Source organism: Ictidomys tridecemlineatus, chromosome 12 (genome assembly GCF_052094955.1).
Source record: "Ictidomys tridecemlineatus isolate mIctTri1 chromosome 12, mIctTri1.hap1, whole genome shotgun sequence".
NCBI lineage: Eukaryota > Metazoa > Chordata > Mammalia > Rodentia > Sciuridae > Ictidomys > Ictidomys tridecemlineatus.
The window spans coordinates 34,246,853-34,259,694 of record NC_135488.1 but is presented as its reverse complement, the minus strand read 5'-3'; positions in this window follow the sequence as shown (position 1 = coordinate 34,259,694).

The following is a 12,842-nucleotide window of genomic DNA, read 5'->3' as shown; positions in this document are numbered from 1 at the left end:
GCAACTCTTTGAATTTGGTAAAACTGAGAAAGCCCACTAGTATAACTCAGAACTCGGCATACATCAATTCTTCACCCCAGAGAAAAACCCTGGGAGCTGAAGGAATGTGAGGAAAATTCCTTTCAGATTTGAAATCCACCACATGAGCTGAAAGGAAGCTGAAAATGGCCTGCCCGGTGCCTTCTACCTGCGGAGGCCAGTGTTTAACTGTGCCTGTCCTTGGTCACCACATCCTGTGGATCACGGGGAGGGGTGTCACAGGTGCCAGAGTGACAAGGCTGAGCAGGTGGACAGCCATCAGTGACCTAGCCCAGCCATGATTAGGCTAAGAAGATGGATCTTTAGAGAGCATTGCCCTGCAGACCTTCCTGGGCTGGCCTCCTCCCGTGGGTTCAGCTGTAGTTTGGGGATGAGACTGAAGGCCCTTGCTATAGGACACCCTATGTCCTGGTTTCTCTGTAGCACATTACCTTCTCTGTGAGGCCACAAGTAGTCTGTATCTGAGCAAGAAGCAATTCCCATTGCAACTGCATGCTACTAGATTTGGAATTTTTGGAATGAAATCTTCTTTTAAGATGAAAACCACTAAAATATGGCTATCATAAAAAAATGAAAACCTCAAAAACATTATTCTAAATGAAAGACGGCAGATATCAGAGTCCATATTATATGGTTTTATCCTTAGGAAATGTCCAGAAAAGGACATTTTTCAGAGAGAAATGAGATTTAGTGGTGTCCTGAAAATGGCAAATGAGAGTGACCACAATGTTATGGGGACGGGGGGGGGTGGTGGTTCTAAAACTGAATTACGGAGATGATTCAATGTTTTGGTAAATTACAAATCTCTAAAGTGTGGAGAGCCACAATGAATGACCACACCTTCCAGAGGTTCTCTGGTCTTGTGATAACCATTTAAGTAATTTTCTGTTCATCATCTCACCACTCTTATCAGTTGCTGAAGGTCATGTCTCATGCTTCCTCTGAGAAGGGAGCTTCCAGTGGGTTCTCACCAGTTGGGAGTTACTTTGTAAAAAGAATTTGACTTTCCCACGTTGTCTCAGTGCACCTGGCTGATTTCATATTTTGTACTAGTTGAAAAGCTTGCCTTCTAGAAAACTGCCAATTAAACATTTCCTTAGAAAAATGTAATGGTGCCTCCTGTTTTTCAAATTCAGAACTAGATTAGCATAGTTTCATCTTTAGGATAGTGTGGTGTGTTTTTGTGTGTGTGTAATAGAAATTGAGTGCTTTTAGATTTTGCACTGTAATAGTTTCTGATGCCAACTGCTCAGAATTGGGATAAACGTCATGGGTTAAAAACATGGTAGTTTACAAGGCTGCCCTCACAGATTGAGGAGTCCCCAGACCACCTTCACTTCTGAGAGCTGGCTACAAATTCAGGGCTCCCCACTACCCCTGTATGTTAGGTAACTCACTAGAATGATTCTCAGAACTCAGGACAAAAAGGTGTGTTTTTGTTGCTTGTTTTTGGTACCAGGGATTGAACCCAGGTGTGCTTAACCACTGAGTCACATCCCCAACCCAACCCTTTTTTATTTTTTATCAGAGACAGGATCTCTCTAAGCTGCCTTTCTAAGATGCTGAGTCTGCCTTTGAACTTGAGAACCTCCTTCCTCAGCCTCTGGAGTCACTGGATCATGGATATGCACCACCATACAATATTACATTGTCATCATAAATTTAATGATAGCTAAAAGAGACCCAGTAGAACCAGCCTAAGGAAGAGATGCAGACTGGGCAAGGTCTAGGAACTTCCAAATGCAAAGCTCCTGTCATTTCCCAGGAGCACATTAGGCTACCTGCACACTTATGTGTGACAATACACAGAGTACTGCCAACCAGGGAGGCTCACCTGAGCATCAGGGTCCAGGGATTTAATTGGACTTTCATTACACAGATATAGTGGATTCTATCCTTGACCCCTCAGTTGAACCCAGTCACCAGCCCCCTTCCTTTCCCTAGAGGATGGACTGATACCACATGGCTCAAAGCCCCAACCCTCGAATCATTTGGTTGGTAATTCTGGCAAGGCCAGGCTGCCACTCTGCATATCATGCATGGTCCAAGGGCTCTCTTGTTGCTCAGGAAATTCCAAGGAACCAGCAACAAGGATTGGCCAAATACTTTATTACATAGCACCCACCCTAAAACAAATCAGTCAAAAATCCTTCTTCACTTATTATTCAATTAAACATGTACCGCAGTCTGTCTGGGCCAAATAACTGGGAGGTGACAAGCAACTTGAAGGTTGAAGCGGGAACTGCTTCATTTCGGGAAAACTCAGCGGGAACTGAGTGGGAACTCAAGTAGTGGGCACCCAAGGTAGTAAGAGCCGCTTTATTGCAGAACAGCAGAGGTATACATACCTAACTGATTACACACAGCTTGACTCAATTAGCATTATCTAGATACAACAGTCAGCCAATAAGGAATCCCCACCAACTTAATGGCTCGGTGGCGTTGTCTTACAAACCACTCCTCCTGGCAAACTGCCAGGCGCCATCTTGATTTGCGGTCCCCAACAAACATGTAACAAACATGAAGATTACAGACATTCCTCAATAAACAACTGCAGTGTATCACTCCTGCTTATAGACTCCCTGTTGAGGAGACTGGAAACCAAAGTCTTTGTCTAACACAGCAGGAGTGAGCTCAGCTACAATTACTAAGGAAGAAGAGGGGGACAGGAATCTGTGCCAAATACTCCAAGACATTTGGAGGTCCCCTCGATGACCTTCTCTGGGACTTGGTTTTCTTCTCTAGAAGAGGAAGGGCTTTGCCCATGTGGAAATAAAGGCCTTTCAAATAAGAGCAGTCAGAGATGATTCAGAGGTTCCTATAACCAAGTCATCAGCCACCTCCACCTGCAGCAGACATCCAAATGCATGCAGGGAGTGAGACACCTTTACAATGAAAAAAATAATAATAAAAGGAAGCTCAGGTGTGCCCCAGGTTGAGAGCTGTTGGCGTGGAAAACTGGGCTGACCTAGCTGGGAGCAGGACATCTCATGTGGCTGCTTCAGGGAGATATGTGACTTTCCATGGTTGGTCCTGAGTTGGTAGTGGGGGCAAAAGACAGAGGAGCTGCAGTGATTGACCAAGTTCAGGCCATGTCTGAGATGACTGCTGCACACGTCACCTTCTGGCTTCCTGGTTGCTGAAGAAGTGTGAGCCAGACCTGTGGCTCAGTGGTGTGGCCATCTTCCGCTTGTGTGCTTATGGATCCCCCTTCTGCACATTCTCTTGCTGGAGAGAGGCTGGCCAATTCAGGGACCACTAGAGATGCTATCTTCACCACGTGGGGAATGTTCCATTGTTCATGTACACCGTAGCACATGATCTTGTTATATCATCTTCATAATATCTGATAAGAAATGGAGGCCGTGCAGAAGAATGGAGCAAATTGTTCTCTTTAATGTGACGTCTAGCCTGTTCATTGATCCAAGTTCAGAAACAAGCGCAGATGCCACCACGTCAAGCCAATGAGAAATCCAGAGCAATGCAGCAGCCCATCACTTCCTTTGCCAATGCACAGACACAGATCTGTATCCCAGGGAGAGCTGCTGTCAATAACTTATTCCAGAGTTAGTGATACTTTTGTTAGTGGTTCCTTGAAAGGTCCTTTGCAAGGAGGTTCAACCTTTCCCCTGTGACTCTTAATAGACAAAATCTTGTGGTTTAATGTAACAAAGAGGTCTTTAGGAAGATGCTGTGGGAAGGATCTAGACCCAAGTCCTTTGCAGTACTTTTCCATGCCTGAGAATAGCAGTGTAGATTTATCATTGGAGGCAAAACCCCTAAGTAAGTGGGCCTTACTGTACCAGTACTCAGGGGAAGAACTGATGTGTCCCAAGTGAGTGAATCTTATGGCCATAAGGAATTCTCTGAGTAAAATTTTTAGCTAGGAGTTCAAGGGTTTCTGAAAAATTTGCTCATTTTAATTTAAGAATAATGTTGGTTCTTTCAAGCTTTCTGGGAGATTATGTATGGTAAAAACAGTGTCATTTTTAAACGTGGGGTAATGCCTTATGGAGTTCTAATGATTCCTGTAAAATATGTGCCTTGATCACTTGATATGAAAGTTAGGAGCCTCAGGTTGGGGGAAAAAAAGCAAGCAGCTGCTAATGGTTGTAAGGACTGTGCATGTTTAACAAGGAAATGCTTCAGCTCATCCTGAAAACAGATATACATTGATGCATACATATTCCAACTCTTTAAGAATGGAAGCTGGGTAAGACCCACCCGAAGGTACGCAGGGTGGCCCCGGAGGCCTTGGTTCCTGGCCAGGCCCCACCTTTACAGGATTTCCAGAATTATGCTGACAGGTGATCCATAATCTGAAAATAACCTGTTAAAAAGCTCCCTTTTAAAAGTTCCTTCTCCAATACTAATTTAAGATAGTGACCAAGTTGTCTGTATTATGATGGGCAACTACATGGAGAAATTTAGATAATATCCATCTGAAATAATCTGATACCAGAAAGCAGCCATTTTGGGAGCACTAGAGATTATCCAAGTGAAGGTTATAATTTTTAATATTATTCTTTTTTCAGAACCAGGGTCTTCACGTTGATAATGTGTAATACTCTCTTTGAATCACTCTAGATTTACTCTTTGGGGTCCATTTAGGAGCATCATTTTGGCTGAGGCTGCTACTTTGGCATAACTGCTTGCTAGAGCATTTCCTTTCACATCCATGGTGCCATTTCTCATTCTGACTTTGCAGGGGCCACAGCCCTGATGATAGCCGGCCCTCTAAGAAGGAAGGAAGCTGCATCTACATGTTCCTTAATTTGTTCATTTTTATGGGGGTTCTAGCAGAGGTTAGGAAACCCTCCTTGTTTTCAAAGCATCCTAAAGTCACATGATGCTGCCAAGCAAACCTACTCTCAGTGCACATGAGTTCACAAACTCTGTGTGGTAAATGCAGTACATTTTGCCATCTGGTCTGACATCCCCTCAGGTCGACTATATTCTAAAGAGAATTCAAATTAGTGATCACGTATTCTGCTTGATAACCTCCAGTTTCAGTTCTGAGAGAGGATTCATCAACAAATAATAAGACAGGTTTCTTAATTGGAACTTCTAACAAATCCAAGTGAGCTACAGAGATTCTGTGATTAAGGAAAGACAACTGTGAGTGTCCCCTTCTGTTAAAAGCTAGAGAATGTCAGGATCCAGAGCACGAGAGTGGTAAAAAGAAATGTGAGAGGGAGAGAACAACACATGTCCTAAGAGGCTAATTAGCTAGCTGAAAGTGAAAACCTCTTTGTTCACAGATGACATGATTTTGTACGCAGAAAATCCTAAGCATCCACTAAAACCTATTAGAATACAAGAGTCCCACAACATTGCTAGAATCAAGATCAATATACAAAAATCACTACTACTTCTGTACATGCACAACGGGCAATCCAAAAATGAAATTGAGAAAACAATTCCATGTATAATGTCACCAGAAAGAACAAAATACTTAGGGATAAAATAAAAAAGGAAGTGCAACATTTATATTCTGAAAGCTAAACACACTGGTTGAAAGAAATTAAAGAAGTTATAAAAGAGAAGTGGAAAAACATCCCATGTTCATGGTCAGAAGACATGCTATTGTCAAGATGACTGATCTATACAGTAAAGCACTCTCTATCAGAATCCCAGCTGTATTATTTGTGGAAATTGACATGTTGATTCTAATATTTACATGGAATTGCTAGATATCAAGAGTAGCCAGAATAACTTTTAAAAAGAAGAACACAGTAGAAAACCCCATACTTCACAACTTTGAAACCTACTACAAAGCAACAGCAGTTAAGATAGTGTGGTACAGATGTTGTAGATCAATGGAATAGAATCGAGAGCTCAGAAGTAAACCTACATGTCTATGGATGGCTAATTTTCAACAAGTGTGACAAGACCATTCAATAGGGAAAAAATAGTCTTTCCTTTCTTCTCCTTATCTTTTTCTTTCTTTTTTCCCTTCCCTTAACCAATGATGATGGAACACTTGGAGGGCCTATGCACAAGAATAAAGTTGGACCACATCTCGCCAATATGAATACAAAATAGATTAAAGACCTAAATGTAAGAACTCTTAGAAGAAAACATGGATCAAATCTTCACGACCTCAGATTTGACAGTAAATTCTTAGACATGACACCAAATGCATAAGCAATGACAATAAAATAGAAAAACACAATTGAAACTCAAGTCTTTGTGCTTCAAAGGATACTTATTAAGAAATGGAAACAAAACCTACAGAATGGAAGAAAATAATTACAAATCATGTACCAATAAGGAACTTATATCCAAAATATTCAAAGAACCAATAAAACTGGATAATAAAAGACAACCAGATTAAAACAGCAATGCTGGAACTCCAAAACTATTGGCGAGAAATCAGAATCCTAAGGACTGCTGGTAGGACTGTAAAATATTGCAGCCACTTTGAAAAACAGTCTGGCAGAGTTACCATGTGACCTAGCAATTCTGCTCTTAGGTACATATCTAAAAGAACAAAAACATGTTTACACAAAAGTTGTACATACATGTATATGGCAGCATTATTTATAATGGACAAAATGCAAAAGTAACCCAAATGTACATCAACTGACGAATGGATAAGATGTAGTATATCCAAGCAAACAGAATGTTACTCAGCCATAAAATGTAAGGAAGTACAGATACCTACGACAACATGGGTAAACCGCAACAATGTTATACTAAGTGAAAGAAGCCAGCCACAATGGACCATGTGTGACTGCATTGATAGGAATTTTCTAGAAGAGGCAAATCTATAGAGATAGAAAGTAGACTAGCTATTGCTTCAGGCTGGGGTAGCAGATGGGGATCGGGGGAGTGGCAGAGGGTATGGGGATTTCTCTTTGGAGTGATGAATGTGATCTAAAATTGACAGTGATGATGTTGCACAGCTCTGGGAATACACTAAAAATGGCTCCAGGGCCATGTGGATGGCTGACCACACAATGACAGATGAGCTCAACAGTAGTTTATAAAAGGAAGATACAGAATGTCCCACTGGGCAACATGGGGATGCATGTGGGTGCAGAGTGGACTAGCAGTGGCTGTGGGAGGCACTTTTGTAGAAATGAGGATAAGGGGACCCCTGGCTCCTGGGGGAGGAAGTGACTAGCTTGTCTGAACCCTTCTGCAAGCCGACTTCAACCTCACACATCTTACAAAAAGAAAACAAAATAAAATGGATTACAGACTTAAGTGTAAAGCCGCAAACTACAAAACTTTTATAAATTAACAGGAGACAAGCTTTAGACCATGAATTAGGGATATGGTTCTTAGACACGACACCAGAAGCACAATGCATGAAGGGAAATTAATAAACTGGACTATCAAAATAAAAACCTGTTGCTTGGTGAATGGCCAAGTGGCCTTGCTAAAAGAATGAAAGGACAAACTGTGGATTGTGAGAAAATATTCGCAAATTATCTATTTGAAAATGGAATTGCCTAGAATAAATAAAGAAATGAACAGTAACTGAACAGTAAAAGAAATCATCAGGGTGGAGCTGTAGCTTAGTGGTTAAGCTCTTGCCTAGCATGTGTGTGGTCCTGAGTTCAACCCCCAGTACTGGGGGGAAAAGAAAGAAAAAATAAACAAACAAATAATCCAACTAGAAAATGAGCAAAACATACAAACAGACATTTCACCAAAAAGGATATGCAGATAGATGTTTAAGAAAAGAACACACACACACGGAAGGAGTTCAGTGTTATTAACTATTAGGGAAATATAAATTAAAGCCATAAGGAGATGTCACTATATACCCGCTAGAACAGCTTTTAAAATGGTGATAATACTACATGCTAGTGAGCATGCAGAGAGCATCTATCTCTTACACGTTGCTGATGGGAATATAAAATGCTAAGACCACTTTGAATAAACAGTTTGGCAGTTTTTTTGTTTGTTGTTTGGTACCAGGGATTGAACCCATGGGTATTTAACCACTGAGTCATATCCCCAGCCCTTTTTTATATTTTATTTAGAGCTAGGATCTCACCAAGTTGCTCAGGGCCTTGCTAAGTTGCTGAGCTGGCTTTGAACTCATAATCGTCCTGCCTCAGCCTCCCAAGCCACTGGGAGAACAGGCAGATGTCACGGCACCCAGCTGGCAGTTTCTTTAAAAACAGAGCATATACCGACCATACATCTAGGAATCTTAGAACTTGGCATATTCCAGAGAAATGAAATCTTATGCCCATGCAGAAATAGGTATGGGGTTGGTATACACTTCAGAGAATTGAAAGCAGGGACTCAAAGACATGCTCATACACCCATGTTCATGGCAGCATTATTCACAATAGACAAAAGGTGGAAATAACCCAATTGTCCCTTGACAAGTGACTATATAAACACCACAGGGATGGAGTTATATATAGGCAACAGCTGTATACATGACATATATATGGAGTTATATGTGTGTGCACACGCATGTGCATGCAAATGTTATTGATCTCTAAAGGTCGATTCTGCCAAATGCTACTAAAGTGAAATCAACGAGAAAAAGGAGAAATACTGTGTGACTCTACTTGTATGAGGTACTCAGAGTAGGCATACTTCTTGAGACATAAAGGGGAATGGTAGGGCTGAGAGACAGGGAGGGGGAGTTAACATTTGGTAAGTACAATTTCAGTTTTTCAAAATGTAAAGAATTTTCCCCCCAGTGCTAGGGATTGAATCCAGGGGTGATCTACCACTGAGCCGTATCACTAGCTCTTTTTATTGTTTTTATTTCAAGATGAGGTCTCATTAAGCTGCTAAGGCTGGCCTTGAATTGTGATGCTCCTGCCTTAGCTTCCTAAGCAGCTGGGATTACAGGTGTGCGCCACCACACCCAGCACAGAGGAAATGAATACTATGAACAGAAGGTGATTATGATAGCACAACAATATGAATTTATTTAATGCCAATGTTCTGCACACTTAAAATGGTTAAGATGGTAAAGTTTACATGTATTTGCTACAATTTTTAAAGTTTAAATGTCTAAAATATGTACATGAGTGTTTATGATAGCTTTGGTTGGAATAGCCCCAAACTGGGAACAAGCCAAATATGCTAGAAAGGGCAAATGGTTAAAAAAAATGGCAGTAATAATAAGTACTTAGTAATAAAAGTAAGAAACTATAAACCAACTTGAATAGACATCAACAGTCTAAAAGCCAACTCAAAACATCACACACTATGTGACTCCATTTATTTTTTTTATTTTTTATTTTTGTATTTGTTTCAGTTTAAACTTTAATGAAATACATATTTTATTTCAATTTCTTCTCTCTACATTTGAATGGTATCTATAAATAAATTTTATTCATCTTATATCAACACATGAATTTCTTCTTTTGTGAGTAGGATGGTAATAACTAAATGTTCTCAAGTTTACAAAATTATAGATATGAAGAATAGATTGGTGGTTGCCATCTTCCAGATGTTGGGAGGGTGGATGAGTGTCTCTACAGGTGAAAGGAGGGATCTTTGTGGAGATAGAAGTTTTGTACATCGATGGTGGTGGTGGTTACATAAGTCTACTTCTGCTACAATTGCATAGAACTCCACACACACACTTTCACAGATGAGTCCATGCAAAACTGATTAATCTGAACAAACTCAGTGGGTTACATCAATGCCAACTTGCTGGTTTTCATATTATAGTTCTGTAAAATATTACCATTTCGGGAAACTGGGTGAATGGTGCATGGGTATCTTTTTGTACTAATTTTGCAACTTCCTGTGAATGTATAATTATTTCAAAAGTATAATTATTTAGGTATAAACAACATGCCAACCAAAATAAAAAACAAACTTGCTAGTGACCTTACAGCATTTGAAGGCTTGACCACAACACAGACCAGAAAGTTGCCACCGATCTGACCTGGGCTGTCCATACTGAACTGGCTTTTGTCTCACTTAGCCACAAAGGTCAGCAGTGCACAACAACTGTGTCACTTTTTTTCTTTTAAATATATACTTTTTAGTTGTGGTTGGGCACAATACCTTTGTTTTATTTATTCATTTTTCCGTGGTGCTGAAGATCGAACCCAGGGCCTTGCATGTGCTCTACCGCTGAGCCACAACCCCAACCCAACTATGTCGGTCTTGGTCGGCTCTGCCACGATTTCTACTTTTCTGTATATCTGAACATTCTAACCCTGATCCGATCGATCTAAAGACTATCTGAGCAGGAGTCCGTTTCTCACAACACATTCCTGCCGTCCTTTGTGGCAGGTTTGTGCATCATTTGTGCAAGAATGGACTGCATAAAGCGGAGCCTGAGATGAACGGGAAAACCCTGGGATACGCGTGTGTGACGACCACACGTTGGAATCAGAATAAATGCAGAAATGCCTGTGAAACTGGAGAAAGTACTTCATCTGCAAAACTCCAGGGCTTTCCTGGAGCGGGTTTCAATCTCTCCACCCTGTCTTATCCACCCTGTGGATCCTCCCTACACTTCGTGGGTCCCGGGCCTGGATAGCTTGGAGAGCTCCCTGCGCCAGCCCGACCTCCCAGGCGCTCACAAGCGGCCGCCTCCAACTCGCAGACCCGCGCCCGGGGCTGGCCCCGCCCCAGCCCCGCCCCCGGGCCCTAGCGCGAGGACCCCGCGGAGCTGTCCGCGGCTACGCCTGATCCAACCTACCCTGTGGCCCATCCGGATAATTCTTCCAACACGATATGCGCTACGGCGTGGTCCTCGGGTCTCGCACCTCCAGCCGAGGGCTGGGGCCCGCCGTTTGACGAGGAGCCTCGTGGCAGGCGAAGGACCGGCTGCCCCGGAGGGAGGAGGCGCGGCTCGCGCTTCAGCATGGCGGCGGCGGTGCGCGCTGAGGGCCGCTTTCCTGCGCTGTGCGGTGTGTCGACCGGTGAGCGCGGGGAGGGGGCGCGGGAGCCGGGGGTCGCCGGGGCCTGCGGGAGTCCAGGCGGAGGGAAGTGAGCAGCGTCCCGCGGCTCTCCCATCCAGCCCGGGACCGCTGGGTGACCTTGCGCGCGTTCCCTGCCTCTCTGGCGTCGGGGCGCTTGGCTGTAAAGTGACCGTGAAGTGTAGTGGGTTCTTCACGGTTCGTTTTGGTGAAGAGGAGGGAACTGGCGAGCCTTGCTTTCCCGGCGGGCAGGCGCGACCCCCCCCCCCCCCCCCCCCCCCGTCACATGGTGATGCCCACCGGGTTCGGGGCTGAGAGGCGCCCGCGGGGCTCTGAAGGTGATGGTGGTTGTCCAGGTGGAGTCGGAGAGCACTGGCCTCCGTCAGCTGAATTCCAGCTGGCCGGTGGCCTCCGTGCAGAGACGGATGACTCGGACGTCAGCCCTCAGTGTCGCCTTTCCTGTCCCCCGGGGCCCTGGTGGGTTGTGTGCACCCTAGGAAGGCGCCCTGCTGCTGTGTTGCCTAAGGTTGGCTCCAGGGCCGCTGCGTGGCCGCCGCCTGCCTTCTCTGCCCTATTTTGTTGTTAAGTCCACAGTTCAGCATTTCCAATTGTGGAACTCAAAGCCCCCTAAAACCCTCAAAGTCCTTTTTTTTTTTTTTTTGGTAACTCATTTTGTAGCAAAAAATTTCACCAGCAATCTTGGCAGAAAATCTGACCTTAATATTCTTTTCTTTTGTCTTTATGATTGTCTCTTCCCTTTTATTTTTCTTTCCCCATCTCCTAGTATTTCAAGGCTGTCTTCCTTCATGAGTCTAAACTGTGTGCCAGCCACTGTCTTCCTCTGTTCATGCGTTTTCCCTCACTGCCTTCCCAGTCCCTTTATGGAGTAGGTTCTGTTATTATACTCTTTATACAGGTGGTGGAGGGAGCCACATAGATTGAGCAAGGGACATAGGTTTTTGCACCCAAAATTCCTGACACCAAAGTGTGTTTCCCCGTCCCCCCCTTTTTTGTCTTCTTGTGTATAACTATTTTTTTTTTGGTTTTTTTTTTCAGCTTTCTTGAACTATAATTCACATACCATACAGTTCATCTATTTGAAGTGCACAATATTTGCACAAACCTGTGCATTTATCATTATAATCTAATTAGAACATTTTTATCACTCCAAGAAGGAAGCTTTTTAGCTGTAGCCACCACTGATCTATTTTCCACTCTTCTTAGCTCTCCTATTCTAGACATTTCATGTAAGTAGAACCACATACATGGCTGGCTTATTTAGTGCAAGGTCATCAAGATTCATCCACATTGTAACATGTATCATCCTGAATTTCTTAGGGCTGAATTGTAACGTGTCCATCACCACACTTTATCTGCTCATCAGTTGAGGGACACTTGGGTTGTTTTCCATCTTTTGGCTATTATGCCTAATGTTGCTGTAAACATCAGCATGCCATGTTTTTACATTGTGTGTCTATTTTCTTTTCTCTTGAGTATGTGCCTGGGAATGGAGTTGCTGGATAAAATGGTAATTCCACACTTGAGGGATGGCCAGAATGTTTTCAAAGTACCTGAGGGTACAGTGAGGGTTTTGATTTTTCTTTAGCAACATTTCTTATTATCTGTTCTTTTGATTATAGCCATCCTAGTGAGTATGAAATGGTATTAATTTGAAATTTTGATTTGCATTTCCCTGATGGATAATGAATGTATTTTCATGTGCTTATTAGCCATTTTTACATGTTTTTTTGAGAAATGTCTGTTCAAGTGTTTTGGCTCTTTTAAAATTGGGTTTTCATTTTATTATTGAATTGTAAGGAGTTCTAAAGATGTCTAATCAGATGTATGATTTGCAGAATTTTATTCCATATGTTGTTTTTTAACTTTCTTAATAGTTTGTGGGTTTTTTGTTTTTTGTTTTTTTTTTTTTTTTTTTTG